At 36.3% G+C, this 25,583-nt stretch overlaps 1 pseudogene; it reads left to right on the forward strand.

Annotated features, from left to right (window-relative positions):
- Window positions 1-1,242: 1,242 nt before the first annotated feature.
- LOC122794998 lies at window positions 1,243-1,818 on the forward strand (annotated as a pseudogene).
- Window positions 1,819-25,583: the final 23,765 nt, after the last annotated feature.

Here is a 25,583-nt window from a genome sequence, read left to right on the forward strand (position 1 = left end):
AAAGGTTGCACTAACTCTGCAGACATACACATATGCCATCTTAATATCACTCTGTCTAGAAAATGTAGTCAGTAAATCCCATGTCCAGTGAGATGGTAACTGTTCAGCCTACGTCTATCTATGGACATGGTGCTTGGATGTGAAAGGAAGTCTCACTGAGACTTCCATATAACCATTCCTGGGTAAACGGCATGATAGACATGTGCCAAATAGCTGAGGCATCTCAGAAATGTAGCTAGGGTAGGGCAAAGGGGCAGCTGCTCTAGATGCAAGTTGGTAGGGATACAGTAGGTGGATTCTAATCAGATGATAGGGCAGTACTACCACCATTCATTTCCATACTGGCATTTCTGAATGCCAGTATGGGAATGAATTCTTAATACAACTTTTCTCTTGCTGTTAGAAGTGAAACACTTCCTTCACGCTTTGTGTTTGGTATAAGTGTAGAAGTGGTAGAAGCTGTAGGAAGTGGCTTGTTGCAGTTCTGAAAAGCAGAGAAGCTTTGTGTTTTTTTGTTTTTTTTTTTTTGCTTCTCAAATTTGAGTGCTCAGATCATGGAACAATGCACTGACCAAAAGATAAGCCAGCTACTGCTCTGAAGCACCATAAGTCGGGTTGTTTCACATTGGCACTAGAAGGCTGATAATCAGAATAAGGCAGGGAGTTTTATAACTGTATGAAAATTGGCAGGAACAACCAAATGGTGGTGTAAAATGTAACCATGGAAATCTGCAAGGTTGTGTTCTTAGAATCATACGACCTCAGAAAGTCAGATCAGATTACCAAGACGGGACCTAGGATTGTAACAATAAGGAATATTATTAACAGAGCTACACACCCTGTTAAAATGAAGTTAAAACATGCAATAAAATATTATTATAATCAATAAACAGGCTTAACAGTTCATGAAAAGCCTATCAAAAGTACAGTGCACTTATTAAACTAAGTCTGATGGGTTGCATGATATATGAAAGACATTTGTAAGACTCCTTGAATGACTATACCAATAGCTCAACAGACATAAGAAGCATGCTAAGAAAAAAATGTCTTCCCAAGAACCACTAACAATCACTTTCCTGCTGAGCACAAGTTTACAGACAAATAACAGAACAATGACTAGGTACCAAACTAATTTAGTAGTAGATAGAGCAAGACCATACTTTTATATCCCAATTTAAATTCCACCAAGTGCTATTATTTTATCACATGCAACTCAAGTATAACATTGAACTGCTATCTAACATGTTTTACAGCTACTTCAAGAATTCTTGTTCAGGATGAACAGCTCTAGATCTGAAAGATGTTAGGTATATCCAAGCTCCAATAAACCTTATTAAAATGGGTGGACAGCAGATGACAGATAATTATAAAACACTCAACCGATTGTGGTAGGATTTGAGAATACCTCTGAAGGCATCAACATCTCACATTTACTTGCTAAAATACATTATCTGGATAAAACACTAATCTCTCCAAGACTGTTGCCATATTACTCAAAGACACAAGCTGAAGGGCGAATGACTTCCAGTGTCATTGCATCTGGGATACAGCCCTTGCACAATGTATCTAACCTTCAGAAAGTAACAGTTGATAAGACTATTGAGTGGTCTCAACATTTTATCATGAAAGCCTTTAATGTTCTGGAAAAAAATTCTACAGCAAATACCAGGCCAGTAATTTTCTGGAGTTCAGGGCTCCAAGGCTAATCTTTGCTTGTTTCCTTAGGTTTACAATGCTCAGAGGTTCAAAATAGACCAAAAGTTATATTCTTCTATCACCAGGACCAATGGTGCTTTTCTTGAGTTGATGTGTTTATAGTGAAAAACCTTTCTTTTTTTTTTTTCTCAATTTTTTTTTTTATTTTTCAAATACATTTGAATGAATTCCATAGTATTTATACATAACATCTTAAATAACGAGTTACACTATTTTCATTAGCCTGACACTATAACAGCTCTTAATGTATAGAGTTACTTTATAAGTATGCCCAATCCATTATCAGAGCGTCTGATCAATTATTGTATAGCATCAATCAACGATAAGACTTTTGCCCAAGGGTTGTTGATAAATGGCTTTGGATAAATTCTTAGTTCTTTAATTTTAATTTCCAATAATGCTGTGGTCATCAGTAGGCTATAGAACTCTTCCAAAGTTGGTATTGTGTTTGTATTCCATCTTCTTGTTATACACTTCCTTGAAATTGCAAGTATAGTCCATACTAGATACATGTTGACCTATTCAAATGAGGACCTTCGTTCACATTTAATAATACAAGAGCTTTAGTTAAATAACATGATTCATTTAATAAACTTTTGGAAAGTTATTAATGCCATTCCAAAATGGCTTAATTTTAACACAACCAAAGAAAAAGTGGTTCCAATCTGCATTGTGTACTTGCTCACATCTCCAACATATTGCTTTTATGGCAGAACTAATTTTATTGATTCTGTCTGAGGTTAAGAATGCTCTGTGCAAGCATTTCCAATTAAAAATGTTCCAGTATTGTGTAAAGGATGCATATTTTATCGATAATAAGATGATTGTTTTAATATCTTCAGTTAACTGTACTGAGTGTCCTTTTGTTAAATTTTTCCAGTATGAGGTTTGGGGAGTTGTTTTATAGTTTATCAATATTTTGTTAAATTTTGAAATACTGTTTCCCATGCCAAAGTCTTTATATATGATTTCATATATGTATTTCGTAAATTTAGGTATTTCTTTAAATAAAGAATTGTTAATTATTCTACTTAAATCTTGTGAATGTGAAAGAATACTCTGTAAAGTTAGCCAGTCCTGTTGTGGGATTTTGTATGTTGTTTTTATTACTTGCATATCTAAAACTTTTAGTTATTTGATACAACGGAGGCAACAAACAAATCCTTTATGTTCCCAGAAATTAATAATTTCTGTATATATTTTATGTGGAAAGTTCTTTGTGACTATAAATGGTGTTAAAAGATCAAACCAGATTTTTAAATCTATATTTGCATTAATAATTTTCCTAAATGAGTCAATGTAATAAATCATACGAGTTTTAGTGGGTTTAGTTATGTTATATTGCATGCTACATATGTGCCATGGCAGATTGTTTTTATCTGTTATTTGAAATTTTTTTGTAAATCAAATTCATTTATTGATATTACAGTTAGTAATTATTTCCAATTTGCAGAGTAATTTGGATTTATCTAATCTGAGATTGTTTTAGATATTGATGCTTTTATATATGTTTCTGTATCAGGAAAGTTTAATCCTCCCTGTTTTGTTGGTCTGATATGATTCTTTTGGGAAACCATACAAATTTTATTAGGCATGAATTTATTTCTTTAAGTATTGCCAAGGCTATATATAGGATCTTGGGTAGTAAAACCATTTTTATTAACTGTAGTCTATCTTCAAATGTTAATATTATTTTGTTCCATTTTTCCACGGAGATTTTAATTGTATTGATGATATTATTGTAGTTTTTTTTAGACTAACTCATTATTATCCTTGCGTAACTCAATTCCTAGATATTTTAAGGTAGGTTCTTGTTTCCCTATGATGTGATCCCTCTTAGTCTGCAGTTCTTTTTTTTTATTTAAAAATAAAAATTTTGATTTTGATTTATTGAAATGGAGTCCTGAAGTCATGTGAAATTTGTCAATAAATATATCTAATTCTTCTAATGTCTCTTTTGTATTAATGTTAGTAATGTGTCATCAGCAAATAGCATTACTTTAGAATTGCATTGTTCATAAACATCTATTCCTTTAATTTTAAATTGTTATGAATTGAATCTGAAAATATTTCAATAGCCAGAGCAAATAGAATCGGTGACATGGGACATCCTTGTTTAGTACCTTTTGTTATATGTATAGATTCAGAGGTAAAAGGACCTAACTTGACGTACACTAAATTATTTGTATATATATATATATATATATATATATATATATATATATATATATATATATATATATATATATATATATATATTCTTTAGGAGATGAATAAAGGATGCAGGAAATTCAAATAGCATTAGGTTTTTGAATCAATAGTCCCAATTTAGGGAATCAAAGTTTTCTCTCTATCTAAGCCAATTATGAGTGTTTCTTTATTTTCTTTATTAGCATATTGTTTCTATACAGTGATCCAAGCATCCACTCTCTTGATGCCAAGATTCCACTCTCATCTGCTTAGCCACCTCCCCATCTGCAGGGAGGAGGTCAGCAGTGAGGGTGGTAGGTTTTAGGTTTTTTTTTAGAAGTGTTTTGATAAAACTAGTGGATATTGGTTGGAAGCTAAATTCTGGGTGATTATTAGGTAGATTAGACACGTGGTTTAAGTTAGAGGGGGTTTGTTGATTTGCTAGGGATTGGATTGTTTCAGTGAAAAAGTTATTAAAGGTGCTAGCTATGGTCTATGGGGAACTATGGGTGTAGTTAGCCGGGGTTGGGATGGTCGAGTGACCTGGACAAAATAGTTGATTTAAGCCTGCCCAGAACTTTTGAGGGTTGTTGTGGTGTTTTGTAGGAGATTTTGGTAGAAGCTTTTTTTATCCAGTAAAATAGATTTTTTTGTATTATTCCTGAGTTGACAATATTTTAGATGGTCAAGTGGGGCTTTGGTTGTTCTCCAGCTGGCTCAGGCTCTGTTTCTAGTTTTGATATTAGCTTTGGTATATTTTGTGAGCCATGGGAAAACCCTGGAATTCATTGCCAAACTATATAACCCTACAATCCCCTAAAAATATCTTCAAAAAAAAAAACCTCAAACAGTATCTCAAAGTGAATTGGCTATGCCCATGTACCAACCCTGATTAAGTTATAAACTAAAAGCATATTCTGCAATTATCATAACTTGTAACTACATCACCAAGCTCTGCTTCCAATCTGATGTCTCTTACTTTTATTTGTCTGTCCATGAGAATTGTGAGTCCCTAATAGGGAACACTACTAACCCATTGTATATAATCACTTTGTTTTTATAATTGTTTGCTAACTTCTGTGTAATCTATGTAAGTTTGTGTATGTGGAGCTTTTCTCCCTGGGCCTCTGCTGAAAATGGACATGTATCCAGTCGGACTATCCCGGTAAACAAATGTAAAATAAAATAATAAATAAACATAATCTATAAAAGAAATTATCCTTTTAATATTCTCATGTGTGTGTCTTTGATATATAAATCCAGTTTGATCATTATTTATTGTTTTGGATAGTGGTATTTTCATTCTGTTAGTTAATATTGTCATAAATATATTATAATTATTATTTAATAATGATATAGGTCTATATGAGGTACAGACGTTTGGGGATTTGTTTTCCTTTAGGATTGGTGTGATTAAGAAATATCTCCAAGAGGGTGGTATTAAAGCTTGTGACTGAATTTCTAATAGAGTTTTATGGAAGAGAGATAGTATCTTTGAAGGAAAAGGTTTATATATTTTCATAATTATGCCATCTATACCTGGAGCTTTATTATTTTCACCCTCTTTTATTGTATCTGTAATGTCTTTGTAGGATACGGGTGCTTGCAGATCTAGTTTTAATTTTTCTGGTATTTTTTTTTTATATTAGAAATTTTTTCATCGAGATTTAATTGATCGATATGTATATTTTATTTCTGGAAATGTTCAATATAGTGATTTCTATAGGCATCAATAATGTCACCTATATCTGAGACATTCTTCCCTTTCTTTTCATGGAAGATACTTTTTATGTTATTAGCTTTTGATTGTATTTTGATTCTTGTGGATAAATTATGTAGATATTTGGGAGAAGTGGCCAAGGCATTAATTTTTAGTTTTTCTAAAGCTAAACTAGTTTTATGTGTTAGAATTTCATTTTATGTATTGTTTGATACTTCTACTTTCTTTTTCATCTCCAAATGATTTTAATTTTTTTCAGCTTTTACTGACAAAAGTTTGGATTGTAGATCTAATAATTCAGAATCCCATTCTCTGATTTTTTTATACCAAGTTAGGGTTTTACCTATGAGTCCCATATCATTATTTTATTTATCTCTGTGCTCTAATTAATATCTAAGAAGAACTGTAATCCAGGTAATAACCAGGGTTTGAACTCTTTAATTTTAGTAATGTATGCTGGAATTCTGGAGTTAAAGATTAATGGTTTGTACCCATTTTGAAGTTTTAATATCAATGAATTGGGGTCTGAAAAGGGGCAAGGAGTGATTGAGAAAGTAATGATTTTAGAGTGAAAGTCATGGGCAGCAAATATTTTATCTATTCTAGTTTGGGTACCAAATCTGTGATCTTGATGGGAAAACAACAAAGATTTATCTTCTTTAAATTTGAAAGTATCTACAAGATGAAATGATTTTACCCACTTGTTTAAATCTTTTGTTACAGTAGATGTACGCAGCGGTCTTTTATTTGTAGTTTCAGAAATATCAAATATACAGTTAAAAATCTCCTCCTAATATTATGCTGCCTTTGTAATTATTGTTAATGAAATCCAATTGTTTTTTAACAGTTCCTGTTCCAATGCCTGGGAACCAGTATAGATTGGCTAGGGTCCATAATCTGTTATTATATTTAACTATTACTATTGTTATAAGGCCTTCTTTACCTTCATCCTTATAAATGATTTCTGGGTTAATCACATTTGTTTTCCATAAAATTGTTACCACTTTTGTCTTTGTCTTATAAGTGTATTGTGCCAATATCATATATTCCTTAGGATTCCATTTGTAATTTTCATTTGTTTTGAAATTAGTTTCTTGAAGGAAGACAATTTGTGCTTTGTTCAGTTTTAAATATTTCAGTAGATTTGATCTCTTGCTAGGATTGTTTAAGCTATTGGTATTTAAAGATAATAAAGTTAAATCCATCTTAGGTTATTCAGACTATGTATTTTTTGTTTTATTGTGACTATTAAACATTTTCCTCTGATAACTATAAAGTATATGGTTGAGCTTTTAAAGGAAATTATCCATTTTATACTTTGAGTGCTTACCAGTAAAGTAATGTTTTGGTCAGGCATACTAATAATGTTTTTGTGAAATAACAAATTTAAATTAATAAATGTTAACAAAACTAAGATCCGCACTAGCCATGGAATGAAAATCATTCCTAATCTGATGACTAAACCTAAGTCCAACAGATTATCACTCATACCTTAACAATCCAGAACATCTGAGCTCCATAAATTGAATTATCACATGGAGAATATTTGTAATAGGAATAAGCAATATTTATATTATTTTGGACAGATATAGTACTATTGTAGATTAGACAGAATTCTAATACAATATAAATATCTACTTATTGTATAAGCAATTAATATTTACATGAAAGATAGATGACAAGCAATTCAATCATAGTAAAGTAAGATATATCATATATAAAATCTCAGTAAAAGATTATAGCACACAGTTATTTAACATATTCACCCTTATTGATGAAGTCTTTAAAAACATTACGTAATATAAATAGATGGTAATAATATTTATACCTAATGTTTATAATACAATATATTTTACTGGATATAACAGAAGTTATATTTCATTGTTTGCCAGCATTTAAGTAATCACTTTGTTCCTAACGTAATGCATCAAGTTTGTTTTATGTGAACATTGATGAAGGTTAGTGCATTTTAATTATCAGTGCATCCCTCTTCCCCCCATTTCCTACACATAAGAATTTTCATATCTGTCATTTCTTATTATAAAATTTGTGAAATTATAGGTTAAAAACAACAAATTCACTTATTGTGATTAATGATTACAAGTTCCCTTTCAATATTCAGAAGTTGCCATTTTATGGCATATACTGAACATTTTTAGATTTAAATGGCAACATTCTATTTTGTGTAATCAGCAAAGGTTAAACTGAGTGATTATTGTCAACTTAATACTATTTCTTCAGAAAGTGATTGTTACATCCTGTCACATTCCTAGTTCAGGCTTCTATTGTTTCCCTTGAACAACTTTGTCAGTTTGATGTCATGTATAAAACATTAGTTCCCTTGGTAACAGCTTAAGTATTATGAATGGTCAAGATGGGTTACAAAAACTACAATTCAAGTTAAAACAATTATATGACTTGTTATGCACATTTACCTATATGAGAAAATCATCATGCTTCCCCTTGATGTTCAATATAATGTATGTCATTTATGACAAGCTAAAACAGTAGTGTTATTATACACAAGCCCATGTTAATACACTGAGTGTCTATTGTCAATTTAATACTATTTCTTCAGAATATGATTGTTACATTCTGTGACATTTCAAGTTCAGGCTTCTATTGTTTCTCTTGAACAACTTTGTCAGTTTGATGTCATGTATAAAACGTTAGTTATCTTGGTAACTGCTTAAGTATTATATATGGTCAAGATGGGTTACAAAAACTACAATTCAAGTTAAAGCAATTACATGACTTGTTATGCATATTTACTTATATAAGAAAATCATCATGCTTCCCCTTGATGTTCAGTGTGGTGTATGTCATTTATTATACACAAGCCCATGTTATTAAATCCTGTCTTTAATATCTAAATTCAGCAGATTGCTTCATCTTATATGACGATTATATAGTTTTTGTCTAGATTTACTAAAATCATACATTACATAACTATTATGTGTGTGTGTGTTTTTTTTGGCTGTTGCTTATTTATTTGAGAGACCACAAGCTGTAATGCTTATACTTATTACTAGCTCCTTCCAAGCATGTTTATACAGTCCATAGACTTTAAATTATGAGACCCTTCTAGTTTCTTATTTGTTATAAGTATATTTCCATCCTTACATACACACATATCAGTACTTCTAGCATCTGCAACAATGCCCATCCAGTTTTGCCAGAATACCATTTACTAGTTCATGTGGTGTGTTTCCAGGCTGTTCTTAAAATATCCAAACAAATATTTGTCCTGTTCCATTTTACCAGCCTGCTCCATGCAGTGGCCACTCTGCCAGTAAATCACTCAACACACTTTCCATTCCCACAGATATTTCCATGAAGGAAATCTGATGACTCTCTAGCACTTCCTGGCAACCACAAACACCCCTAGAATCAGCTATACCCATATGCCCAACATGTCCGAGCAAGCTCACCTCCCAGACCACTGCAAAAGGTACAGCACAAGACCAAGTGCTCTCAGTCTTTCACAATAACTCAGACTTCCACTCTTATGTAAGTCCTTAATGTGTTTGGACCAAAATACATTTTAAATATAAAATTGTGATTATTATTTCATTTTTTTTAAATCAAGAATCAACTTAATGAGCTAAACAAAGTGTTGGGAGACTATCAATATGTATACACGTGGTTTAAAACAGCCCTTTTATTATTTTTTTTTATTTTATTTTTTTTTTAACCCAAAAACGTCATTGCCAAGAATCATCTCAGAGGCTCATCAGAGCTGTTAAGCATTATTGTCACTCTGTCTTCTTTACCATAGCAACCTGGGAGCATCTGTTTCTGTTAGTGTGTCTGTGTACTGCATACCAGAGGCTTGCAATGCACCTGAAGCAAAGCTTCACTTCACTGCAACTTCAAGCCAGATCCCCTCCCTGTCAGTGAAGCAGCAACCAGGAAAGAATGAAGAGCAAACAGATAAAAAAAACCTCCCAACAAGCCAGCACAACAAGAGATAACACATTCTTCCAGCCTTCCCACCTCTCACTCAGCAGATGTACAAACAAACTATTCTCTGCCAAAATGTCCCAAATCACAGTTTTATCCACCCCTTTCCCCTAGATCCAGGCTAAAACACCAAATGTCTCTTCCTAATACATAAGCATCAGTAAAAAAACCTTGATCACAAACTGCAACCCACAGCTTCCTAGAGATGAAAATGGCAACATACAACAGCTGCCAGACACAGCTGCATCCACACACACCATGTCAGCCTTAATCAAACAGCACTCAAAGCTATGATACCTGCTATAATTGATATAACTATGTTTAGACAGAATAATAATGACATTTGTACTAGCTACTAGACACAGCTGCATCCATGCACACCATATCAGGATTGATCAAACAGCATTCATAGCTGTGATACCTACCGTAATTGATATTAACTATGTTTAGACAGAATAATAATGACATTTGTACTAGCTGCCAGACACGGCTGCATCCACGCATACCATATCAGGATTGATCAAACAGCACTCATAGCTGTGATACCTGCCACAATTAATATTAACTATATTTAGACAGAATAATGATGGCATTTGTACTAAGAGCTTGCTACTATTATTTAAGCAGGATATACATGACATTTCTAAATCATACTTTAACTGAAGATAAATATTCATTGAGTTTGAGTAGGGGAATAGAAACTTCTATGTCTGTATTATATGTTGCTTTCTTTGGCTTATATATAATGTAAATAGTAACCCATGTTGACCTTCCTTTGTTTGTGAAGAATTATTGGACTCTTTGAACATTCTGAATACATCATTACTGTTTCTCGGTTGTTTAAGAAACCCTCCTTTTTTTAAATAAAAACAGATGAACAGTGATGTACCATTTCAGCTGATACTTTGAGAGATGTAGTTGTGAGAGTTTTTTTTTTGGAACAGCTATCTTGGAATCGTTTTTTTTTTTTTTGTTTGTTTCTTCTTTCTAGCATCAGTCCAATGATTTGTTTTTTTATTCTTTTAAGAATAGGGGCTACCCATTCCATTTCTTCTGGGATAGACACTATGTTGTTGTTTTTGATTAATATAGTAGCATCTCCTAAGTCATTAAAAGTTTGCATCTCATTGGCAAAAAGTATTTTTATCTTGGCTGGAAAGGCCAGCTGTGCATTAATGTTGTTTTGTTTCAACAGTTTTATTGTTGGCCAGACTTTTTCCTTTGTTCTAGTATTCTGGAAGAATAATCATTGTCAAACTTTATCAGGCTTTGATTGTAATTTAAGGGTGATTTTCTCCAAGCAGATTTTAATATTAGTTCCTTGTCCAGAAATGAAATAAATTTTATAATTATGGATCTAGGTGGAGTATTTGTTGAGTTAGAAGCAGGTTTCCTCAGTGCTCTATGTGTCCTTTCAATTTCAAATGAAAGTCTAAAAAAATCAGGAATCCGGGTTGTTAAGTGTGACATGATCCCTGGGATTCATTAAACTTCCATGCAGGAATAGATTATTCCTGCATGGAAGAGATCATTCCTGTGCAGCACGGCAGCATGCCATGCATATTCATGAAGGGGTGCTGCAAAATGAACACAGTTCTGTGTATGAGTGCAGGGGGTAAGTCTGAGAGCAGTGCTCCCAAAATACACACACCCCCTGCACACCAGACTTGCCATTCGACAATTTAAAATGAGCGAGAACACTCATGACACCCCCAACCCATCAGGATAAGAAATCTGGTCAAAGCCATAAGGGACAATCATCCCTACCAAGGCAAAAGTTGATAGAATAACACATTTAGCATAAGCACATAGCACACACCTCCCAACCCATCAGAGTAAGAAATGTGGACAAAGCCATAAGGGACAATCATCCCACAAAGCAACAAGTTGATAGGATAACAGGTTCAGCATTAGCATGGATATTCTGAAGGGTACAAATAAAAAACACAACAGATACATTTTTTTTACACGTGCAATAAAGTTTCAGTTTAGCTGTGCAGGTGTGCCCGTTGCTTAGCTAAGCTTAGTCCAGCTTAAACAACACAAGAATTTAAATAGCAAGAGACATCCAACATAACAAGTACTGCAATAGTGTAGTGCTTAGAGCATATGCTTTACAAGCAGTGATTCCTGGTTTGATCCCCACTGTAACCAATTTGCATTTTACATGTGAAAGGAGTACATAAACATTTTTTTATAATTAGCTACTAAATAACATATATTTGTTAACCAGAGTACTGTAGTAGGTCCAGATGTGAGGTGTCAGTTTAATAAAGTTGTGAAACCCCCATATAAACACAAGTGCCCCATACAGTATAGTTACACATGAATAAATGTAATGAAAGCACATTGGGGAAGTCAGGGACAGTAAACAACTTTATAATTTGTAATGAATGATGAATCAATCCCATACAGTAAATAGTCTAGAAAATAAAAAAATAAGCATTGCTAAGCATTGCACAGCTCTGCTTACCAAGTGCAAGCATTGTGTAAATATGACTGCTAAGCAATGAGTAGCCCAGCTAAGTGGACTTGCCCATTGTTAAGTAATGCTGAACCTGCCCCTTTAAGCACTGCCAACCTTAGCTAAGCAGATTTGCTCGTAGCTTAGCTCAGCATATTCAAAACCATCCAATCACAGCAAAGGGTGGGAAATTGGCCGTATTTAAACCCTACAAGCGGGAATACAGCTCATAACTGGTTGCATCTTCCTACTGTAGGCAGTATGGCAGGTGTTGGGGAGGGCATGCACTTCCGGGCATAGCACTGGGGCATACAGGAGTCCAAGGTCATGGGACTCCTGGTAAATAACCATGATGACAGGCTGCTGTGGGGCCAGTATCAGGGCTCCCAATATAAAGTGGAAGCCAGGGACCATCTCGCCCGTGATCTCACCAGTGCCACTGGTATCCCTCGGACTGGTGAGCAGGTCCAGCACCAGTATGACGTCTTGAAGTGGAGGAAGAGGGAGCTCTTGGATGAGTGGGTCCAAGAAGCAAGGCAGAGGGGTGATGTCCCAGCAGTGTGTAAGCATTCATATAAATAACTGTTTACCAAAGTCCAGCATGTGTATGTGATGGCTAGGTATGGCTAAATATTTCTCTATTCTCTTTATAGCTGCAGCTGAGTGGGCTGTGAATCAGAAAGCCCATGCCAGTAGTTTGCCAAGACTGTGTCGCAAGGCTGATGAGTAACAATCCTGCTTGTAGTAATCATACCAAATAAATTTAAAGTAGTAGAAAGCCACCTGGCAATATAAAAACTCTGTATGAGTTGTACTGAATAAACCGGACAATATGACAGTAATAGTCTCATATAGGTGATATTTCAATAAAACCGTAACTGTCTGGCAATAAAGTTCTAAATCCTGGACTGGTTGTGTTTACTCTGGTATTGTATGGCATTTAGTGTGGCAGTCTCTGAATAGTAATGTTGTGTTAACCACTGTTACCCACACTGTGCTACATAAAAAAAACATGTCTAGGAATGTATGTATAAGACTGTTGTAAGTACAAGGTCTGATTGTACAACTATGAAGGACTTAGAAAACACTGAAAGAACAGGCAGCAGTTTCTAAATAGCTCACTGTGATGAAGCTCAAACTGTTGTCTTTTTAGCACACACAGCCATGGTTCGAATCCTGGGAGTGGTAGTAAGCTGTATGCATAATCATACCTCTCAACTGTACAGATTTTCGCAGAATGTCCAGAAAATTGGGTCATATTTTTGGCCTGTTCCTCAGTCTCCCTGTTAAATCACTGGGATGATCACAGAATTGTAGTCACTAAATAATTACATACATTTGATTTTCAGACCTCAAATCCTTTAGAAAATGTACATTAAAACAAATCCAGTTACTCTAGCAACTCTCCAAGTTTATAAGAGCAATATTCAAAATATGTCCCTATTTGTACCCCCATGTTCTCGAGCTTTGTCCAGAGTGTGTGCATTAAGAGATTGAGAGGTGTGTGTATAATATAACTAGGAATCTGGAAATATGTGTAGAAACAGTCAGGTAGTGTTAACAAACATTCCCCCCACAGGTCTTTCAGATAAGAAAACTGTAACTGCCTGGCAATAAAGTTTTAAATCCTGGACTGGTAGTGTTTACTCTGGTATTGTATGGCCTGACATGTAGCATTCACTACATTTGATATCAGAATAGTACTGTCGTGTCAACCACTGTTTCTCACACGGTGCTACATAAAAATATGTCTAGGAATGTCTGTATAAGACTCTTGTAATTACAAGGTCAGATTGTACAACCAAGAGAGACTTAAAAAGAAAACACTAAAGAAAAAAAAAGTGGTGTCTAAATAGCTCACTCTGATGAAAAAGAAATTGCTGTACTTTTAGTAGACACAGCCATGGTTCGAATCCTAGGAGTGGTAGTAAGCTGTATGCATAATCATACCTCTCAACTGTACAGATTTTCCCAGAATGACCAGATATTTGGCTCATATTTTTGGCCTGTTCCTCTTTTTTCCTGGCAAATCAGTGGGATGATCTCAAGACTATAGTCACCAAATAATAACATACATTTGAATGTCAGACTTCAAATCCTTCAGAAAATGTATATTAAAACAAATCCTGTTACTCTAGCAACTGTCTAAAAGTTTATAACAGTGATATTCAAAATATGCCCCTATTTGTAACCCCATGTTGTCAAGCTTTGTCCAGATGTTGTGAATTAAGAGATTGAGAGGTATGTGCATAATTACAACTAGGAATCTGGGAATATGTATAGAGTTAATAAACATTTCCTCCACAGGTCTACCAGGTAAGAGAAATAGAATTTAGCTACAAGACAGTTGAAGTATACACTGTGTACAAACATACCACTGCCCAAACCAAGGCCATAGGGTATTGTAATAATACCTGTAGTGTAATGTTTAGAGCAATAAATCATTAAAGTTGTGAGTACCGCAAGTATATATAAGTTGTTAATTGACATCTCCCCACACTATATCTGCAACAATAATCTAAACACACAAATCAATGAGTATGATTACACCAAACCTACTGTTGGGACATATGTCCTATTGTTCAACAAATATTGAAATGTGTTTCTATTAATGTTCCATGTTGAAATACTATCATTGGTGGCCTGTTGCTATCAATGTAACCTGCATGCTGTTGTAATGGCCCCTGTGGTTCCATATATGCATGGGTTCTGTTTGCTATGCAACTGTTCCAAATCTGGTGTTTTGGGTTAATGGGAATATCTATGCATGCTGTTATAACTAATCCTGGATTGTGTTGACTATTACTAACCCACATATGTTCTAAAACTGCAACACCATAGCACGTTTGAAAAGGACAGTCCCAGCAGACCCACCTCTCTTACCTCATCTGGCAGTGGCACCGGGCCCCACCACATCTGGGACCCACGCCGGGACCGCCTCATCTGCTGGTCCTGCACCACCTTTGGGTGGAACCACCTCAGTGGATAGGGCTCGTCCCTCCCTGGGAGTGAGCGTGGACAGGATATTGTCAGCCAAAGCCAGGTCTGGGGATTGGTGCATATCGAGCTCCCAAGAGAGATTGGAGATCTGCTACACCAGCTTGATTGTGGTGTGGCACAATTAGAGGGTCAGCCTGCCCCTCCTGCTCAGCCCCTAGCACAGCCACCTTTGGGGCCATGAAGGTGTAGTGGTGACTGCCCATGGGTGGGGACCTCAGTCCCACTGTTCCCATTTGGGGGCTCATGGGCTTCCAATTTCCAAACTCCCCTCCCTGTTCAAGGTGTTTACCCCCCTCATGTGTCATATACCATCTCTGTATGCTGTCTTATTTGTCTTCCTACCCAACCTACCTCCCCAAATATACATACTATCCTTCCTCAACATCCCACTCTCACCATAAAAAAGAAAAAAAAAAAAGGCAATCTGTTCTCAAAAAAAATTTCACCCCATACATAGCTGTCCATTTCACACACTTCTCCACTGGACACATGTAATCTGGTCTAATTGGCTTCACAACACATTATTGTTATCCTCACCCCTCTCTCAGGGGTGTGAGTGTCCAAATATACCTCCAAATTTGGTATATATGCACAGCTGTTGGTGTAGAAGAAATGGACAGCTATGTACCTTCCCTGCACCCATCCTGGACATCCCTAGCTACTTTTCCTATTGTCTTTACCTCTTTGTGCCTCCTTTTTCACCACTTTCCTATCACCCCTTTTTTCTTTTCTTTTCTTTTAAAGAAATTAGCATGGGGGTAAGCGGGAGTAAGCACTTTGAAACAGTAGTAAGTGGGATTAAGCCTGTTTGTGTGGCGCTAAGCAATGCCTACACAGATTAAGCACTTTTCAGGCTGTCTGTAATATTTAACCGGAAGTTATTATTACTTACAGCCGCGCAAACCTGCACAAACCCACTTACAACTGCTTAAAAGTGCCTTACTCACTCTGTATCCAACAGCCCTTGTTCTGCCCAGCAACAAAATAATAAGCCCTGCCCAGTCTTGAACCCAGAACCCAATACATCATAGTCAGAACAATGTACAACTACTCCATCAGAGCTGTAGTAGTGAATGCTTTTTTTTTTTTTTTTTTTTAATATATCATTCAATACAAGTATAGAATACTATGGAACAAACACTGTGGAACCAGCATGTTTATAATATATAAATATGCAAATATAAATGTGTATGGTGATAGATGCATATGAAAAGGGTATACATCAGATATATGTAGCTGTACATATGAAATTACACATATAGAATATATACATATATATCATAAAATAATATAAAGTGTAGATATCAAACAAGAGATATACTGATTTATCAATAGGCATATATAAATAAATATATATATATATATATATATATATATATATATATATATATATACAGAGAGAGAGAGAAATATATCAACAGAAGGATAAATATATATTAACATAATATATACATATATATAAATATATATCTACGTACATATATATCTATACATAAATATACATATACAGAGATATCTATATATACATATATACAGACATACATACATATACATGCATACATATGAATGTGTTAAAAAAACTATTGATGAGTGTGATGCTACACTTAAAAGTGATTTGTGCTTTTCTTTAAAAACTGATAAGTATAGGGCAATGTTTGTTAATGTTGATAAGTTTGTGGATGAGCTAGTTAACAAAAAAGGCAAAAAGTTGGATAGGGACAAAAAGGACTATGAGTCTGGGTAGGCCTACCCCTTACCCAATGGTAATTACAGAGGACAACAGTTCACTGAAAGGGCTAATGTCAATCACAACGATTATGTCAGTCAAGAGGCCATGGGGGAGTTCGATGATAATCACCCCGAGGTGTCAGTCCCTTTAGAGGTTCCCTTGAGGAGGTCAGAGCACCTCCAGAATCGAACAAGGCAGTATACACATGGCAGGGAAGTGGAGAACAATGGGAACTACAGGAATTCATTCTCCAACAGAGGTCAGATTTACAGAGGTCGGGGGAGGGGGGAGAACAGGTGGTGAAGGATTTAGAAACACAGATGTCAGCTAACATTATCACCAACAGGGATGGTGATTTTAAGATTTTTCAATCTAAGTGATGTGAATGTTGATTTAAAATGGACCGAATTGTTCTAAAAAGAGCTCAGTTTTGTCCTCACAAGGATACCCTCCATTGAAACTGCTTTATTGGAGTTAAAAATCTTAGTGAGGAAACTTAATCTTAAAGTGTTTTTTGAGAATGAACTTAGTACCATGCAAGGTTTTCAATGTTAAAAATCTAGTATGTTAAATCCCCCCTTGTACCCTATGCTGCAAGTTTTTGAAAATGTCTGTGCCAACCAAATTAGAAGGTTGGTAAAATGTGGCAAATATGAGTATATTTCTAATCTTACTAAAGATGAAAATGATTTACTTAAACAGATTTGTGATAACAAAAGCATTAGGGTAATGAAACCCGACAAGGGAGGGGGGATTGTGGTTATGGAGCAAAGGGTCTACACAGAAAAAATGTTGACACACCTATTTAGTGATAGTTATGAAGAGACTTCTATCAATGAGCTTAATATAGCATACAGAAACATTGATATTACATTGCAAGATTTGTTAATGGATGGTCAGCTCACCATCAGTGAATTTAATTTTTTACAGCAAAAAACACCTCGGATACCGACAATATTCGGTATCCCTAAAATTCACAAAAGTATTGTTGACCCCCCCTCCCTGAGACCGATTGTTGATGCCAAGGCATCTAAGACTTTCAACTTGGCCAAGTTTGTTGATTTCCATTTAAAGAAGGTGTTGGATAAATTCCAGCATGTGCTTAGGGACTTGTGGGACTGTTTGAGTAAAATAAAACATAATTTGTATTGTGAATAGTTGATTTTTGCAACCATCGATGTCAATGATTTATTTACTGTTATTCCCCATGATACTGGCATATTGTGGTTCTATGACTGCCTATGTTCTAACACCAATTTGGGACATGATAGGATTTTAATGTTTAGAACACTAATGGATTTAATTCTGGATAACAATTTCATTGTGTTTGTTAATCAATATTTTAAACTAAAAGTTGGTGTAGCAATGGGGGCAGCATGTGACCCCCTATTTGCCAACATGGTTTTAACACAATGGGAATCCAATGTAGTGTTCAAAAATGACTTATTTAAGTTTTGCAAATTTTATGGCCGATTTTTGGATGACATCCTTATATTTTTGGAGGGTTCACAAGAAGGTTTAGATTTGTTTTTTTGACTTTTTGAATAAAAGCACAAACTTTTTGTCCTTCACTATGGAAGTCTCCATGGATAAAGTACATTATCTAGATTTAGAAATTAGGAAAGATGTAAACAAATGTTTTATTTCCACCATCTATAGAAAACCCACCTTTTCTAATACCTTGTTACACTTTATAGTTGCCATCCCCCCACCAGAAAAAATCACTGGTTAAGGGAAAGGCTGTGAGGTTGGCAAGGAGGGTGAGTGTTTTTGAACAATTGTTGGAGGAAATTGGGGCACTAAAGTCTATGCTATTAAGGAGGGGTTATCCCAATTCATTCATTGACCCCATTTTACAGAAGGTCATTAGAAAAAGACTGGATGGGTATTTCCTTCCTCTCTTAGGAACTAATGTTGAGACCACAGCTTTTTGTAATGCAACAAGTGTCAGTATTGATCAGGAGTTAGCAATGGTGGAAAGTGGTTTTAATCAGGCCATGATTATTACCTTTAGTCCACTATTTAAGGATATTAAGGACGTCATCAACAATAATTGGTGTTTACTATTGGATGATGATGAACATAAAGAGCCATTGTTTGTGTATAAAAGAAACAGTAATATTAAAAATTTTCATAGGGGTAGGGGAGGGAGTATGAAAAAATGTGGGCATTGTCCACAATGTTGTTATATTTTGGAAACAGATTATATCCATATTGAGGGATATGGTGTAGTAAAGTTGAGACAAAAGTTTAACTGTTTGACTAATGTCTAGTCTATATTGCAATTTGTCATGTATGTGCAAAATTTTATATTGGTAAAACTAAAAATGCTTTAAATAAACGGATATATCAACACATGTACGATATACATAAGTTAAATTTGAGCAATGCTTTGGCTAGACACGTGTTTGAGTGCAGTGGTCATTCTTTCAGATTTTCAGGTTTGGAACAAATTGTGGACAAAGACATGAGGGGCAGGCCAAAAGATATGTTTTTGGAATACAGGGAGTTAGTGTGGCAACTTCATGTTAATGCCACAGTCAACCCCGGTCTCAATGAGACCATATCCATATCCAGCCTATTGAAATTAAAATCTGAGTTTCATATGTGACCACTACATAGTGTGTGTTTTTTTTCACACACTTGTTTTTTTGTCAAGGTGTGCATAACATTATTACATTATTTTATATATACAGACACAGGTATGTTTATGCACAGAAAATTGAACTTGTCATTATGTACAATAGTCATTCTTGTGACTGAGGGGCTGTGTAGACAGTCATTTATTCATTCATTTATTATGGCATCATGCACAATCTGTATCAAATGATCATACGTGTTTATGTTTTTATTTATTTATTTCAATGTAATATATGCAGTAACTTAATCTATTTGAAATTGAGTTTTACAAAGCAGTGTTTTATTTATTGGCAATACTCACATTATATAAAGTATATGTATTGTATAACATAAATTATAAATGTTTATAGTTCTGGTAATTTTAAATAATTTAACTTAATTAATTAATTAATTAATTCGTCATTTTTTTATTAATTGGGGATTGTGGTATTGTGCCCATGTGATTGTGTGTTTCTATTTAAGCGTGTCACTTTTTTAAAATGTGTTTCTGATGAAGTCTGAGGCTTAAGGCTGACAAAAGTGTTTAACTACAATAAACGTTTTGCTGTGGATTATCGTTGTGTTTCTTTCTTCCGTCCATTTGGATATATATATATATATATATATATATATATATATATATATATATATATATATATATATATATATATATATATATATATATATATATATATATATATATATATATATATATATATATATATATATATATATATATATATATATATATATATATATATATATAAATATATATATATATCTTTGCATAACATGTACTGCAGTTATACCCAGCACCATATCTCCCCACCTCTAAGTGCAGGAGATCTTGACAAAGGCTGCAAAATGGGGGGGGGGCAATGGACCAACACTAGGGACACAATGTACATCCTGCAGGTATAAATGTAGAATGACGCTACAGGAACAGGGTGTGTGTCAGTATACATGTTCAGAAGGATGTCAGTTATGACACTGTAATTTATATCATCATATATTGACAGACATCCCCACATGATGACAGTGATTCACCAGAGGAAGGAATAAAAAGATACTATTCAACAGACCAGAAATATGGGCAATAAACGTGGACAGTCCATAACAATCTGGCCGGTGGCAGGTATGCTCAGAACAGCTGAGTGCAAGAAAGCATAAGCAAGCCTGGCAAAGAGGGGGAGGGCTGAAAATGTGGACATATCTGACATACTAGTGTAGATGAGCTGACACATGTGATGCAGTAACACCCTCCTGTCTGTTCCAACATCTATTGAGTGGAATGGCAGAAGTCCAAAGCCCAGTGACTTCCCAAGAGTTAGTCATGCAAATCTTCACATCCCCCCCACTGATGTGTCAGACAGACACAGCACTTATGGGGGCCAGGCAACACTTCACATCTGCCAAATATCTGGACATAACATCACATTAGGGAAAATACACTGAGCTGCTAGACATGTCACCAAGCATTATCCAAACTACAGGCAGATTGACACAACAAGAAAGCAATCTTGCTATGGGGTAATACACATGTAATTGCAAGTATACCAGGCACTCCAGAGATGTAACAGCACTGAGAAACAGACACCTGTGTGAAAATGCATAGAGTATAAGGAGTGTGTGAACGAAACTGTCAGCATGTATGATACTCACACACTACCCCTACATATAATGGCCCAATACACAGTATAGTATGATGCCTGGCTGTGTTATGGAGCATGTCACAGTCTTACCCTACAAAAATGTAAGACTTGATAGAGCACCAGAAACTGGATCCGCATACAAAGGCAGATAGAAAAGGAAACATAACACTTACATCTACCCCCACCCCCAAGAAATAACATATTCACAATGCAATGCTACACAATCCGAACAGTCTGTCAACAATAGCCAGAAATACAAAGATCTCCCATCTGTACACACTCCCAAAGAATGTACAGGCCTTGTCATCATATATAAGGCCTCTTACACATAAAATATCTGGCAGTCTGATACCTAACTGGGATGATATTATGAATTACGTCACTAAGTAATAATATACCATATCTCTATGCCTCTGATATATGGACAAAGTTTGACATACTCGTGGACAGAGGCCTAAACACAGGTCCAGGATAGAGATATTGCTGTTATAATCTGAGACAGTAGCTGGTGTAGGTCTAATACTATCTCCCCTGTCACACACAGTGCAAATGTAAACATCCCACACTCTGCTGTGTCCAGCCTTGAATCCTGCCTGTCTGTACAATCCCACTGTCTGCAAACAATATAATGTAGCCAGTCACACTACCCTCCTGTAGACTTTATATATCACTCTTAATGGTACTTGTCTGTCACAAATAACTCCTGACTCCCCTCCCCATCACACACAGCATGTCTGTACTCTCTTGTACACCTCTCCCCCACACTCCCATGACTCTGAACTGGTGTTCCCAAGTAGTTAGACCTATCCACCTTCCAAACTGTATGCCCTGCATTGTCACTATTCCTCTATCCCCCACCCAATTCAAACACATATATTCTTAATTAGTCCTGCTGACCATCATTCCTCCCCACTCTACAACATAACCCCACCTCCCCAGGTACTCTCCAACCTGTCCCCTAATCTCATTACAGACCACAATGTCATCTGCAAACTGCAAAGTCAACAGGAGCCCCTGTCTAATCATGTCTGTCAATCTGTTCCTCACCACTGCAAATGTGAAAGGACACACAGCTGACCCCTCATGTACTCCCACCTCCACCTTAAATCCACCTGTCATGTCAAAACCAGAAATCACTGCTGTCACACTAGCCTCCTACATATGCTGTAAGTGTCTGACAGACTCCTCTGGCACCCCTGACCTCCACATACAATACCACAACTACTGTCCAGGAAGCATGTCATACACTCTCTGTAGGTTCACATAGACACAATGCAGCTGCATCTCAGCCTCAGTGCAGAGCTGCAGCAACACTTGTGGATCAACATTTGCATCTATAACGCTCTTACCTGGCATGAAACCATACTGCGAATCATCAGTCATCACCATGTTCTCAACCTAGCTGCCACCACCCTTTACCATTACCTCATCCTGTATCCGATTAATGTTATCCCTCATTTGTTACTACAGCTCTGCAGACCACCCTTGTTCAGATAAGCAGTACCCATACATATTCCCCAATGTCTCCCACATCCTCTCACTTTCCAAGATTACAGTAAACAATCCAGTTAAAAAGACCACTGCTAGGTCTCAGAAACATCTCCAGGCATCCACATGTATGTCACCTGGAACAACAGCCTTTCCACTGTTAAAACCCCTCATAGATATCCTTACATTCTCCTTGATAATCTGTTGCACCTCCTGATTAATCATACCCACCTCAACCAACCTACCCTCCCTCCCCCATTTTCCTCATGGAACAGGCCATCAAAGTGATGTTTCCATATATTCTAAACACACTCCTGGCTTGTAGGTTTCACCCATATTCCTTTACCACTCTTTTATGCTGCACATGCTCCCTAGCTATGTGCCTCTGTCTAGCCAATAGTTACATGCACTATACACCATCTGTGTTGTCCAACATTACATACAACCCCAGAATCCACATCTGTATGTCAGACTCCACATCCATAGTCATGTGCAACACTCACTTTGCCATGCACCCCCTCACTTTATTCTCATGTCTACTCTCTACATCTGTCTGTCAATCCCACTTCTCCTTTGCCAACACCTTTCTCTGCATACTCCCCTGTACTTCTTCATTCCACCACCATGTGTGTAGGAGCAGTCACCATCTGGGCAGCATGTCAACCTGTATCTGCTTGAGCATAGTAGGTCACAGGTGCATTAATGTAATGCTGAGTATGAGTACAAATAGGACACATCCACTGAGGGAAATCAGAAGGCCATCCCCATATATGTTTGTGGTCTCACAGGCAACTATCCAACCCACCCTGTAATGGAGGTCAGCCATAGCACATACACACACACACCATAGCTACAGATGATTCTTCTGACATGTTTAGGACAAACATCACCCTCCTGGCTCAACAGCAGTAAAGAAGGATATGTGCACCACATGCACTCTGACCCTCACCATTAATCAGGTGCAAACTCCCTACTTACACATAATGCTATGCATGTCCATACAATTCTTCTAGGCACTGGAGTATTATTTGAAGTAATGTCATGGCTACTGATACTCATTACTAGTGGGTTGTCTGTGTAAAAGCTATGGACAATGTCTGATGCCCTGTGATATGTTTTTCCCTGTTTATGACTTTCAGGTGTGATGCAGAGGCTTCCAGCCTATGATGTCCAGGAGACAGCAGCCATAACTGAGGCCAACCTGGAACACTAACACACCCTCTTCAGTCAGGGTCCCCAACACCAGTAGGAGAGGACAGCTCTCTAGGAAGACCTCACACAGAGACTGAACACCTTGGGGAACCATGGCTGCACTAACGAACAGCTCAGGCACAGGGCAACTGACCAGATTCGGCGTGCACGGCAACGGGCTACTGTGGTGTCAAGGGAGCATTCTGCTACTGGTGGGAGGCCAGCCAGAGAGGACTCACTTACAGCAATGGAGGATCTCCTTGCCAATATGTAGATATGTATGGAGATGCATATGTGTGGACAAATCTATGCACACACAAACACACACACACACACACACACACACACACACACATATATATATATATATATATATATATAGAGAGAGAGAGAGAGAGAGAGCGAGAGAGATATACATCCACATGTATATCCACAAATATGCAATATACATATATATAGAAAGGTGAATACATATATATATATATATATATATATATATATATATATATATATACAGAAATATACAGAAATATATATGACAGCTACAAACACACATGTATGTATTGCAGTTATAAATGTAGAATGTTGCTACAGTGACAGGGGTTGTGTCAACATACATGTTGTGAAGGAAGGCTCTTCTGAAACTGACATGTACTCCATCAGTTACTGACAGACATCATAAAATCATCACAGTGAAGTACCACACAAATAACAGTAATGATCTTGTGGAATACAGAAGTAATATGAGCATTAAACATGTACAGTCTGAAACAATCCAGTCAGTCAGGAGGTATACACAGAACTCCTTAGTTCAAGAAATGTGGAACAAGCCTGACTAAAGGGATGTTTAAAGCCATAAAAATGGGGATATATCACACATACTAGACTAGATAAGCTCACCCAGTTGATGCATTCACACCCTCCTGTCTGTCCTAATACATATTAACTGGAGGATCAGAGGTCCCAAACCACATACTTCCCACTAGTTAGTAACATACATCTTCACAGCAGTCCACTGCTTTGTCAGAAATACACAACACATATGGTGGTCAGGCAACAGTACATCTGCCAAATATCTGGACATAACATCACTCTAGGGTAAATACACTGAGGTGCTAGGCATGTCACCAAGCACTGTCTACACTACAGGCAGACTGCCACAACACTAACCCAATGTACCTATTGGGAAATACACACGCAATTGCAAATATAGCAGGCACTACAGGCATGTAACAACACGGAGTAACAGACACTAGTGTGAAAGTGCATACCAAGAACCAATCTCAACACAGTCACAGTCGCATAATGGTAAGCCTAAGTAATAGTACAGTATTAGTGACAAACTTCATGACACCTATGCAGACAAGAGCTGAAAGTTTGACTGCTGAATCCTACACTAAGGCACTGTATGACCACATCCACTTGTGCATGAATCATGCCATCCCAAATAGAACCAAGATGCTCTCCTCCAAAAAAAGGAAGCCAATTTGGTGGTCCCCTGCCATAAACAACCTATACAACAGAAGGAAGAAACTGTTGCAGAAAAGAGAAAAATCTCAGGAGGTAAAAAACTCCCTTACCAGCCTCAGTAAGAAGCTGAGATCCTCATAAAATCCTCCAAAGCTAGTTACAAAAATAAAATTGCTAAAGATTCCAAAGACAACCACAAGGCATTCTATAGTTATGTCAAGAATCTAAATGGTAATGCTCAGATCTCTTCTGAGCTACAACAGAATGGCATTAAATATACTGATCCCAAGGATATTACCAATATCCTGGCAGATCAATTTAGTGCCAACTTCAACCGCCTCTCACCCCCTAAAGGGCCCAACTCAGTACCAAACGATTGCC

This window comes from Protopterus annectens, chromosome 1.part0 (assembly GCF_019279795.1).
Source record: "Protopterus annectens isolate FY-2018-M chromosome 1.part0, PAN1.0, whole genome shotgun sequence".
Lineage (NCBI taxonomy): Eukaryota > Metazoa > Chordata > Ceratodontiformes > Protopteridae > Protopterus > Protopterus annectens.